This window comes from Acomys russatus, chromosome 9, assembly GCF_903995435.1.
Source record: "Acomys russatus chromosome 9, mAcoRus1.1, whole genome shotgun sequence".
NCBI classification, from domain to species: Eukaryota; Metazoa; Chordata; class Mammalia; order Rodentia; family Muridae; genus Acomys; species Acomys russatus.
In genome coordinates this window covers 10943772-10956462 of record NC_067145.1, presented here as the reverse complement: position 1 = coordinate 10956462, position 12691 = coordinate 10943772, and positions in this window count along the sequence as shown.

Below are 12691 nucleotides of genomic sequence, written 5' to 3'. Positions count from 1 at the left end.
TTTACTCATCAAAGAAATGCAAATCAAAACAATGCTGAGATTCCATCTTACACTCATCAGAATGGCTAAGACCAAAAATTCAAGTGGCACCACATGCTGGCAAGGATGTGGAGAAAGAGGAACACTCCTTCATTGCTGCTGGGAGTGCAAACTTGTACAACCACTTTATAAATATACCTGGCACTCTCTCAGAAAACTGGGGATAGGGCTTCCTCAACACACAGCTATTTCATTCCTTGGAATATACCCAGAAGATGTTCCAGCACACAACAAGGACATATGCTCAACCATGTTCATAGCAGCCTTATTCATAATAGCCAGAACATGGAACCTGCCTAAGTGTTCCTCAGTAGAAAAATGGATAAAGAGACTGTGCTACATTTACACTATGGAATACTACTCAGCTATTAAAAACAAGGAAATCCAAAAACTGTGGACAAATGGATGGAACTAGAAAGGATCATAATGAATGAGTTAACCACAAGCAGAAAGACTCAATGTATATACTCACTTACAATTGGACACTAAGCCAAGGGGCATGTCCTATGAAAGTCTTCAGTAACCAGAAAATTGGGATAGATGTGTGGACATCCTAATGAGACTCTAGGTGAGAGAAGTATGGGAGAATAGGGAAATAGAAGGATCCAGAGGGTCCTAAATACCTACAAGAAAAACATTATGATGGGCAGATCTGTGCCCAGGGCTTCTGCTCAAACTAATATACCAACCAATGATAGTATATGCAGTAAGCATCGAACCTCCACCCAGATCTAGCCAATGGATGGTACATTCTCCAGAGTAGAGTGGAGAGCAGGGACTGACTTTCATATGAACTCTGGTCCCACATATTTGACCACATCACTTTTATTGGGAGGCCTTGTGACACTCTGAGGAAGTATAGAAGGCTACCAAGAAGAGATTTGATACCCTCTGATCTTATAGAAGGGAGGAGTTCCCCCTCAGTCATAGACATAGGGGAGGGGAATAGGGTGAAAGTGGGAGAGAGGGAAAAATGGGAGGATACTGGGATGGGATACCAATTGAGATGTAATATAAATAAATTAATTTTTAAAAAGTCTTGCAGAGATTGGGGATGCAAGGCATATACCTAAACATAGTCAAAGCAATATACAGAAACCTATAGACAACACCAAACTAAATGGAGAGAACTTATATCACATCTATTGAAATAAGGAATGTAACAAGAATGCCGTCTATCTCCATATCTCTGCAATATACTGTTTGAAGTCTTAGCTTGAGCAACAAAAGAACTAAAGGGGATCAAAGGGATACATATTGGAAAGGAAAAGTCATATTATCACTATTCGGAGATGATAAGAGGATATACATAAGTGACCCCAAGAATTCTCCCAAGGAACCCCTACAGTGGATAAACACCTTCAGAAATGTGGCTGGATACAAAATCAATTAAAAAACATAGGTGTCCCTCATTTATACAAATGACAAACAGGCTGAGAAAAAAATAAGGAAGACAACACCCTTCACTATAGCCACAAAAAACCATAAAGTATCTTGATATAGCTCTAACCAAGGAAGTGAAAGACTTGTATGAAAAAAATCTTCCAGTCTTCTGAAGAAAGAAATTGATGATATGAGAAAATGAAAAGATATCCCATGCCCATGGCTCAATAGGATTGACATAGTAAAAATGGCCATCTAACTATAAACAATCTACAAATTCAATGCAATTCTTAAAAAAATCTGAACAGAATTCTTTACGGATCTGGAGAGAATAATTCTTAACTTCATTTGGGAAGGGAAAAAGCTAAGGCAATCCTGTACAACAAAACATCTTCTGGAGATATTGCCATCCTTAATTTCAAGCTGTACTATAGAGTAACAATAATAAAAACTGCATGGTACTTGCATAGAAAAAGGCTGATTATCAATGGAATTGAATTGAAGACCATGAAATAAACCCACACACCTATGAACAGTTCACTTTTGACAAAGAAACCAAAGCCATACAATGGAAAAATGATAGCATCATCAACAAATCGTGCTGGTCTAGCTAGACTTCTACTCACAGAAAGATGCAAACAGGTCCTTAGTGATTATTCTGCATAAAACTAAAGTCCAAATGGATTAAAGATCTCACCATAAAACTAGACACACTAAATCTGTTGGAAGAAAAAGTGGAGAAGAGCCTTGAGCTCATTGGCACAGGAGACAATTTCCTGAACAGAAAACAAATAGCACAGGCTCTAAGGTCAACAATTAATACACTTGACCTCATGAAACTGAAAATCTCCTGTAAAGCAAAGGTCACTGTCAAGAAAACAAAACAACAGCCTACAGGCGGGGAAAAGATCTTCATCATCCCTTCATCTGATGAAGGACTAATACCCAAAATGTATAATGAACTCAAGTATTGAAACACCATTAAACCAGATAATCCAATTAAAAAATGGGGTACAGAACTAAATAGAGAATTTTCTACAGAGGAATATCAAATGGCTGAATGTAGTGTATGTAAACTTGTTTTTGCTTTGATCCCAAATATGGAATGGGGAACAGATTTGTGGGAGAACAGGTGATGTTTATACATTAGAAGATGAAACATCTCATGTGGGGGCTTGTTTTTTGCCAGATAAAACACATTTTAGTATAGACTCTGAGCGAATATATATATATATATATATAAGCCCCAAACAGTAGACAGAGGCATTTTGGGTCTTGCTATTGTTTGGCTGTAATTTGCTCCACGTCAAGATGCCCCTGGACAGAACAGCTCCAGAGAAAACTTCAGGACTCCATATTCTGGCTGCTGTTCCATGTTCCAGCAGCAACTTTTGTTGAATTGCTGCTCTGCTGAAATCCTGCTAACTGTGCCAGGGGAATAGCTCCCAGGTACTAGGTCCAAAAAGGTCTACGTCTCCTGTTTCCATCAACCCCTTTTCTCTATCTTGGGTAGGTGGGTTGGAAGGGAGGTATAGCGTTAAAGAACCTCAAATAAAGTTGGTTTGGAAAAGGTCAAAGCCTACAGGTGGTGCCAGTGTGCTTTGGGTATAATGGATAACTTAAGTTCTACTGTTGTGGATGAAGATACAGGTTGATGCTGTTTCTGGGTGTCAGCAAAATACCAGCTGTTGTTGCAAAGTTCTTTTCTGCTTTATAACCAGAAAGAATTTTCTGTTTTTTCTTTGTCTTTTTACTGTATCACATGGTTAAAAGACTGGAAGAAAGATCAATAAGATATGAAAACACAAAAACCGGAAGGGTCAGTAAATTCTATCATTCTGGAAAGGATTGCAGAGTTACCTGTACAACTATAGAAGACTTTGTGGGTAGATATTCATGCATTTGGAAAGCAAAAATCACCTTTGGTAAAGAGAAAACTCTTGATAACTGAGAGCCTGTGTTTCCCAAAATGTTGCCCTACTCTGCTCCACATGCCAGGTGTCCATATCACTAGTGTGCAGAAAGGGGTGGAGAAAAAATGGGAAGCCAAAGAAGCTGTAAATATTCTAGAGGAATGGGAAGGCAGACAGGCCAAAAGGGCTTTGGGAACAATTTCTCCAATAGAGTAATTCTATAGGGCTACACTATCAGCTTTTCCAGTCTTTGTGCAACATATCCCTGCTAATGATGGTGGTGAGGCTTGTCACAAGATGGAATAGCATCCAGTAAATATGATAGATTTAAAGCATTTTAAAGAGACAATTGTAGGGCATAGACTTATTCCCCAAGATTGGGAGGGATTGGTGTCAGCTGTGTTAGAAGTGCTCAAAAGTTACAGTGGTTATCGTGGTGGAGATTGAAGCCATAAGAATATAACAATAAAATATAACAAGAGGGATAAATGTAGTTAAGGATCAATTATTTGGTGAAGGGCATTATGCTGACTTAAGAGAACTAACCCAATCTGAAGATGTAATAATTGAATGATGTCATGTTGAAGCCAAAAGAGCTTGGGACATGGTTGAGGAGCCTGGTAAAACAACCACTTCATTTACTTATGCATTTCAAGGCCCTAGAGAAGCTTTCAAGTAATTCTTACAGAGATTCAGCTCTAGATAGAGCCATACAGATCCTGAGCCCAGACAGGCATTGAAACTGGTCATGACATATGAGAATTCAGATATTGAATGAAGAGAGCGATTAGACCATTAAAAGCACAAGGACTCCCCCATTAGATGAATGGGTAAGAGAGAGTAATATTAGTTTTCTGGAGAATCAAAACAATATCATAGGACAAGCTCGAAGTCTCAGATATCAAAACAACCAGTACTTTCATTGTGGTAAATTTGGCCATTTACAAAGAAAGTCTAAGGTTAAAAGTTCCAGACATAAACATAACAGGTGTACTCACTTTGGAGTAAATTGTGCTCACAGAAGAGTACAAGGAGCCTCTGGCCATGATGATAATGATATGCTAAGATTTCCAGGGTATTGTAGCCACTGTGGGAAAGAAAGTCATTGTTCTTGGGATTATCAATCCAAGAGAAATGTACTTGGTAATTACTTGCTATCAGGAAATGAAATGAGGGGCATGTTAGCCTGAGGCCCTTTAGCAAACAATAAGAGCCATCTTTCTCTATTAAGCAAGAAGGTAACACATTCTCAAGAAAATGAAGACCAGGTGTTGATGATTTAATGTATGTTACTGAAGGCCTCTCAGCTTTGGATCTGGTCTCAGATAAATCTCTTACATTATCACCACAGGTTGAATGTTACAAAATAACCACTGGTATTTACTGTACTTTACCTTCAGCAACAGTAAGAATAATCTTAGGAAAAAGTGGATTAAGTTCTCAAGGCTTTACTTCACATCCCAGTATTATAGATGAGGATTGTAAGGAAGAAATTAAAATAATGGCATTTGTAAAGAGAGAGATGCAACTTAATGTAGGGGATAGAATTGCTCACCTGTTACTGTTTCTTTAAATCAAGGACAAAGCTACTCCAGTCAAAAGAACAGGTGCATTTGGGAGTAGTGGAAGACATGTGTTCTGTCAATCAATGGTTAATGATCAGAGACCTAAATAAATGTGTTGAAATAGAAGGTTTGGTAGATATAGAAACAGATGTCACAACTCTTTCTCCAATGTATTGCAAACCAGATTGGCCACTGAAGAAGGTTTATACACAATTTATAGGAATTAATAAATTATCTCAAATAAGACAAAGTATAATATGGATTAGGTGTGTGGGACCAGAGTGGCAAATATAGAAGCTGAGACCCTATGTAGCTGACATACCAATAAATTTATGGAGAAGGGATCTTTACAACAATGGGGTACTCAAATTAATACTCTTGCAATCACAGAAACAGACAATGTTGAAATTAGGGGTAGAATGCTAGATACTTCTGGGATGATATTGATATTTGTAATAAAAAACAATCACAAGCTGGGCCCATTGCCCAAGCACAGACTTCACAGGTATTGAGTTTCCAAATTTATACAAAGGGCCACTGCTGATATACCAAAAGCCTTTGTCCTTAAAATGGATATCCAACAGACCTGTTTGGCAAGAGCAGTAGCCCATAACAAAGGAAAAGTTGCAGCCACTTCAACAACAACTGGTCCAAGAGCAGCTGGATGCTCACCATATAAAATAGTCTACCAGGCCATGGAATTTCCCTGTGTTTGTTGTAAAAAAGAAATCTTGAAAATGGAAGATGGTAATGGATTTAAGAGCAGTGAATTGAGTAATTCAAGCAATGGGTCCTTTCCTGCTTGGAATTCCTTTACCTTCTTTGTTACCTAAGTCATGGCCTATAATAGTAATTTACTTAGATTTTTTTTTACAATACCTTTGTATGAGCAGGATAAGGAAAGGTTTGCGTTCTCAAATCTGCTCTGAACATAAGTGGTCCAATGAAGAAATACCATTTGAAAGTACTTCCATGGAGAATGTTGAATAGTACAGCTTTATGTCAATACTTAGTGATACATTGATTAGAAATAATTCATAGGCAATTTCCTCAGTGTATCATTTACCATTACATGGATGATATTTTGTTGGCTGATTCTGATGCAGATACTTTAGAGAAAATGTCAAGAAAATATAAAGAATTCAGCCATGCTGGGGGTTACAGATTGCTCCAGAAAAAATACAGAAAGAAGATTCCATTATCTATTTAGGCTATACAATAACTCAGAAATAATTCCGTACAAATGCGTAGACACCAATTGCAAACTCTTAATGATTTTCAAAAATTGATGGGAGATATTAACTGGTTGAGGCCTAAATTCTGTTAGCTACTTATGGGTTAAGTAACATGTTTCAAACATTACAAGAGGATTCAGATTTAAACAGTCCAAGGTGACTAACAGCTAAAACAGAAAGAGTTAATTCTATTAGAAAAAAAAAGACTACAAGATGCATATGTGGATAAAATTGATCCTAAGCTTGATTGTATTTTTGTTATTTTGTCTTCAACTCATTCTCCTACTGGGATCATTATGCAAAGGGAGGATAAAACCATGGAATGGATTATCTTAGCACATAAACAAAGTAAAAAATTGAAGACATACATAAAAAATGAATTAATTATAAAATGTAGAATAAGACTACATCAGCTGTCAGGAACAGTGAAAATTGTAGTGCTTCTTAATAATGCTAAGATTATGTCATTGAGTAATCAATGAAGATAGGCAAAGAGCTTGTAGTAACTACTTGGGAGAAATTAATAACAAATACCCAAAAGCAAATATATACAATTTATGAAAAGAACTAATTGGATCCTTCCTCACAACGAAAATAAAACAATAATTTCAGAGGCACCAACCTTCTATATTTACAGAAACAGGATGCGAGCGGTAGGTTGTAAGTCAGATAAAGTAATTAAGGTGATCATAAGCTTTTAAAATTATATGTATCAGTAGTATCAAAACTTTACAATATCTTTCCATTATGCTTCATTCATAATTTATTATGTACATGCATAAATGAAAATAGCAATAAATAAGGAACACATTTGTATTATAAAGGACCTTTAAACCACAAAGAAATCAAACTTTTAAAAATAAATAGAAAAATGCACATAATAATGCATAAATCACATATGTCAAAAGAGAGCAGAGTATGAATGAAGAATTCAAATTAACTTGGTAAAAGCATCACATTTTCTGTGGTACATAACAATCATTTTTAAATAGCCTAAGTTATTATATTCATATCATAGTTACCATATATTTGTAAGTTATGAGACATATTTAAATGAAATCTGAAGATAAGTAATATATTATCTTGCCTTATGCCACTTTTGAATACTAAACAATCATGGGTATATTATGACTCAGATCACCTCTGTCACTCATATGCTCAGTCAGACATCCAATATTCTTTCTGAGACCATATGACATGATTGTCTCACTTCTCTAGACTGCACCAGCCATTATAGCAAGCTTTGAATTTTCACATGTTTTTTTTTTCTTGTACATTTATGCTAGATAGAGTACTGTGATAAATGTCTACAAATATGGACTATAAATGAATGAACTTTCAAAGAGAAAAAGCCAAAATGCAAAGCCATGGAAACACAACAGTCAACATTAAGAATGGATAACTCAGCACTAGAGTAGAACCAAATGTGATTGCAGTGCACATACTCACATGTAGAAAAATAGTCATAAATATAAGGAAAACATAAAGCTGTAAAAGCATGCTTGGGAACTTGTTAATCTCTGTTGTCCAATAACCACCTCCGGGTCTATGGTCCTACTGCAGTCAGGGTCTCTGTCGATTTCCTTGGCCTCTGTTACCACTAAAGAAATTTCACAGCCAGTGCTACAGCCTGAAACCAGATTGATATCTGTAAGTCATACTGCCTTCAAAGGCCATACTGATCAGAGTGGTCTGCTTTGTCACCTGAGGACATAGTAATAGTCAGGCCTGTGCTGCTGCAGATGGCCATGTCTGGGCCATTTTTGTGCTCTCTGTTGTAGTCACAAACCATCTGTAGGCCTATGATCTATGCTCCTGTTGACTGTGAATCATAAGGCAGCTATTTTGCTGTGATATTGATGACAACAGGTGCACAGTTGAGAGGGAAGGAACTGGAAGAATTCTGTGACAACTCCTAGCCTGCCAACCCCTTTACAAAAAATAAATAAATAAAATAAATAAGAAAAATAAAAGTAACAGCTTAGACAGGAAGCCACTGAGGAGAACCGTTAAAAAGTAGGATGTGGGTGTTGAAGTGCTGCTCTCTACAACTGTCTCTGGCAGAGACAACGAAGAAGAAGAATTCAGATTTACCTAAGGAGTAGAACATTGAGAGTTTGACGATACTCTGGTGGTTATACAGATGACACAAACTGGATATGATTTTCCTATTTTTTTAATTCTTATTTTTATTTTTACTATTTTGGGGCGATGACAAGGGTCAGGGGGCAGACATGGAAGAACTGAGATGTGAGGATGATAAGGGAAAATGATTTGAAATTGCTAGAAATTCAGAAAAAAGTGTTATGTAGGGGAACAAAATTAATATACATGCATTGAAATCATGGCTAATATATGCATTATATTATACATATCACACATATTATGCCAATATATAATATTATATATTATGTATTATAGATTTTATATAATGTATAAAATACATTATACAAAACATACATATTGTTATATGATGCATCATTATATGTTTTAATATATATATTAACAGGGTTATTATTTTTAAAATATGCAAAATTCACGAGCCTAAAATGTAATATAAGCTTTTGTATTTTGCCCAATGTTTCACTTTATAACTTAATACTTTTTAACTGAAATATAAGTGTTAAAAGTAAAAAATATTCTATTTCATCTTCTTCATTGAGATGGCTGAGATATATACATTTATAACTAATGGTTTGAGGAATGTGGTATGAGACACAGTCATTTCTAATGTCATTTAAATTTCAATGTCTGTCAGTGGTCAGATTTACTTTCCACAGGAATCAAGTACTCTGTCCTTGGACACCTCCTGATTCACTTGGTAAAAGAAATGAAGACAACATAACCCTCTCTTCTCCCAATTAAATGTGAGAATGTTCTCAAATCATGAATATAAAAGAAGTATTATTGAAATTTCTCAGAAGACGTAAAACAAGATACAAAAGGAAACTCAGTAAACAGTTCTCTTACCATTTATATATGCCAAATATATACTATGAGTTTATAGCTTTAAAGTGAAAGGAACATTTTAAAACAAAGTATATGTGTGTGTGTATATATATATATATATATATATATATATATATATATATATATATATATATATATATATATATATATATATATATATATATATCCCTATATAAATAACTACAGGTAGAATTAAGCCATTTACCAACACATGTATAAGCTATTTAATATTTTCTGCATTCTCTTCTCTTGTTATTCTTCTGCCTTCTGTTGCCCCCTTCCATCACCCACTGCCCTAATGGTTCTTCTTTTGACATCAGTGTTAACAAATTAGGAAAGCAGCAAACACTTCATGGAACACATTCTCATTGAATGCAAGGTAGGATTAAGAAAAAATTGGGCTCAATTTAGTTTATAGTTCAATAAAAAATGAAGTTTTTCATAGCTGTACTTTTGAAATGTATAAATTCTACCTCACTATAATTATCTATGTACTTTAACACAATATTTAAAATTCAATTAAAATTAAGACAGATTTATTAATGCATACAGGATGAAGTTTTTGGTTAAATTTGGAGTTGAATGTTTCCCAGAAAGGATTAAAACTGTCTTTAGATTATTATTAATGCACACATGCTGAGTAGAGCTATTTGACTGGAATTTGATGAGTGCTATGCATCTAATTTTGAGCAAGTCAACTTAAATTCCACCATAATTAATCCTTTTAAGTTTCCACAAAGCATGTTTTATTCATGAAGCCATACAGCATAGTATTAGTTCACAGTAATTAATAGAATATTTATAAGAATCTGGAAAAAATACAAAAACTATAAAGTACTTACAAATCTTATGTGCCTGCAGGCAATATAGCAACTGAGTATCAAAATAGTGAATCAGGGAAGCAACAACTACATTTCATATTTTATGGAAACATAAGCTGCTATCCTACTCCCAGAAATAACTTTGGAATTGCCATTTATTGATTAATGAAAGTCAATCTTACATAGTGTATCGCTGTCTGCACAAAGTTCTCATCTACCAACCAAGTTCAGTTTATTCACTATTCATTACCTTGACAAACAACATTTGCTGTACTTAAGCACACACACACACACAGACACACACAGACAGACACACACAGACACACACACACACACACACACACACACACACACACACACACACACACTCGAGTGAATATGAAGCTGTAAGCATGCAATGCAAGTGCTCTACAGTGACCTTACTGCCAGGCTACCAATGATGACTTCAGTGAGGCATTTCATTGGTGGTGTAATAAAAACTACTTTATGATAATAAAACTTCCAACGGTTGTTACCTTCTCTGTTCAGTCATTGAAGAAAATTAATATTTTAGCTAGAAGGAACTAAGCCATAAAACAATGGACAAAAGCTGATTATTTGTGTTTGCTATTACTGAAGTAATCTATGTTTGTTTGAGGAGAAGACACAGAATGCATATAAATGTATAAAGAATAAAATCTACCATACCTTTGCACCCAGGATCAGCCAGGGTTAATATACTTTCAGTATTTTTTACTTCATACTAGCAATAGAGATAAGAGTAAATATACTATAAAATCCTGTATATGTAATATTTATAATAAAATTTAATGCGAGGAAGGTTGCTAGATCACTAATTTTCTCTAAGGATGTAATGAAAAAGACAAAATAAAGCAGAAATGCAGGAAAGAAAGAAAGGAAGGAATTAAGAAGAAAGAATGAAAGAATAAAAGAAGGATGGAAGTAAAGTAGAAGGGTTAGAGTGAATAAGAGATGATGAAGAAAGAAAGGTAAGGATGGATTGAGGAGGAAGGGAGGAAATGTATCCTGTTTGCAGACATGGATACACAGTGTGAAAAGCCTGTGAAGCTGTATGAATGATCCATTCACTCTGAGAAGTCAGTTAGAAAATGAGATCATTTCTGTCTAAATCAGCTCTGTGTAATAGTGTAGACACACTGCACCCAACTTGTTTTCCTTATGTAATGTATAATGTCATTGAATAACATTTCCAGGCAAAGAACTATGACTTATTATATAGCAAAGGTGCTTGCTCTCAAACGTGAAAGACTGAATTCTACAACAGAATATCACAAGATGGCAGGGAAGATGCATTTTATCACACACCTTTATAACTTTCTCTCTCTCTCTCTCTCTCTCTCTCTCTCTCTCTCTCTCTCTCTCTCTCACACACACACACACACACACACAGCACGGTATTCATACATTTTTAAAAGTATCCCCTATTTGATCCTATTTGATGAACTGTACTAATAAAAGTCAGCATGTCTTGAAAAGCCCTTGCTAGTCACATGATCCAGTGATTTCAGCATTCCTTTTAGGTACTTAGATATTTCTAACTAACATTCTCTTCACAAGCTGCTCAGAATCTATTGTGGTTATATAGAAAAAGAGAACAAGAGTTAGAAAGTAGAATAAGGGGGGCTTAATACATACTTAAATATAGACAAAATAAATAAAAGCACTGAAGCTTTTAGATATTATTGTAAGTCATAAAACATCATTAGGTAAAATATGAATGAAATAGACAAATATGAGGCTGTTACAGCTTGAATATTCTTTCCAAAACTCATGTTTCAGTTTTACTTACTTTTTTGTTCTGGTTTCTTTTCTTTTCTTTTCTTTTCTTTTCTTTTTCCAATCTGAGTGATTCAAAGACAACACTTAATCTAACTGTTCTACTTAAAAGCATGATCTTTAGAAGGTAATGCATTCCAAAAATAGCTTTGCAATCTGTATCCTATTCCACTGACAAATGCCTGTTCAGGAGGAGGAGATCCACAAGATAGAAAATCTGTATTACTAGTTGTTGCTGTGAACACAATAAGATTCTGTAGAGAGATTCCACCAACAACATGGAATTCCTAAGGGCCATAGAGATGACTCAGCAGCTACGGTCACCTGATATTATTTAGGAATACTAGAGATTGGTTTTTAGCACCAATATCGGGTGTTGTTGTTTTGCTTTCATTTTATCATTACATTTGGGTACATTTATGATGTTTTCCTTTTTTATTTTTCAGATTAAAATAAATTTATCACATTTTTTCTTGCCTTTTCTCCTTTTGAACACTCTCATGAGCCCCTTTCCACTATCCTTCATATCCATGGCCTCCTTCCACTAACTGTAACTGCAATTCACTAATTGTAATTGCACACATATAGGTGTATGTAGATACATATATATTTCCAAATATAAACTGTTCAGGTACTATATGTTATATATACTTATATATGTTTTAGGGTTGTTTGGCACTGGGCAATTGATTGGTACACTGTTCCCTCGAAAGACCAATTCTCTCAATTCACACTTCCCTAAGTTACTTATGAGTCTTTGTGTAAGGTCGAGTATTGGAGTCTCTTCTCTGTCCAGTTTGGCATACTCATTGTAGTCATCTTTGCTTAATTCACATATGGACAATTATTTGGATGAAGCTTATGTGTGTAGCTTCTGTTATTATTGGGAGACATAACCGCACATAAAATTCTTTGAAACCCTGGTTCTTACATTATTCCCATGCCTTCTTCTGAACACAGGCCATGAA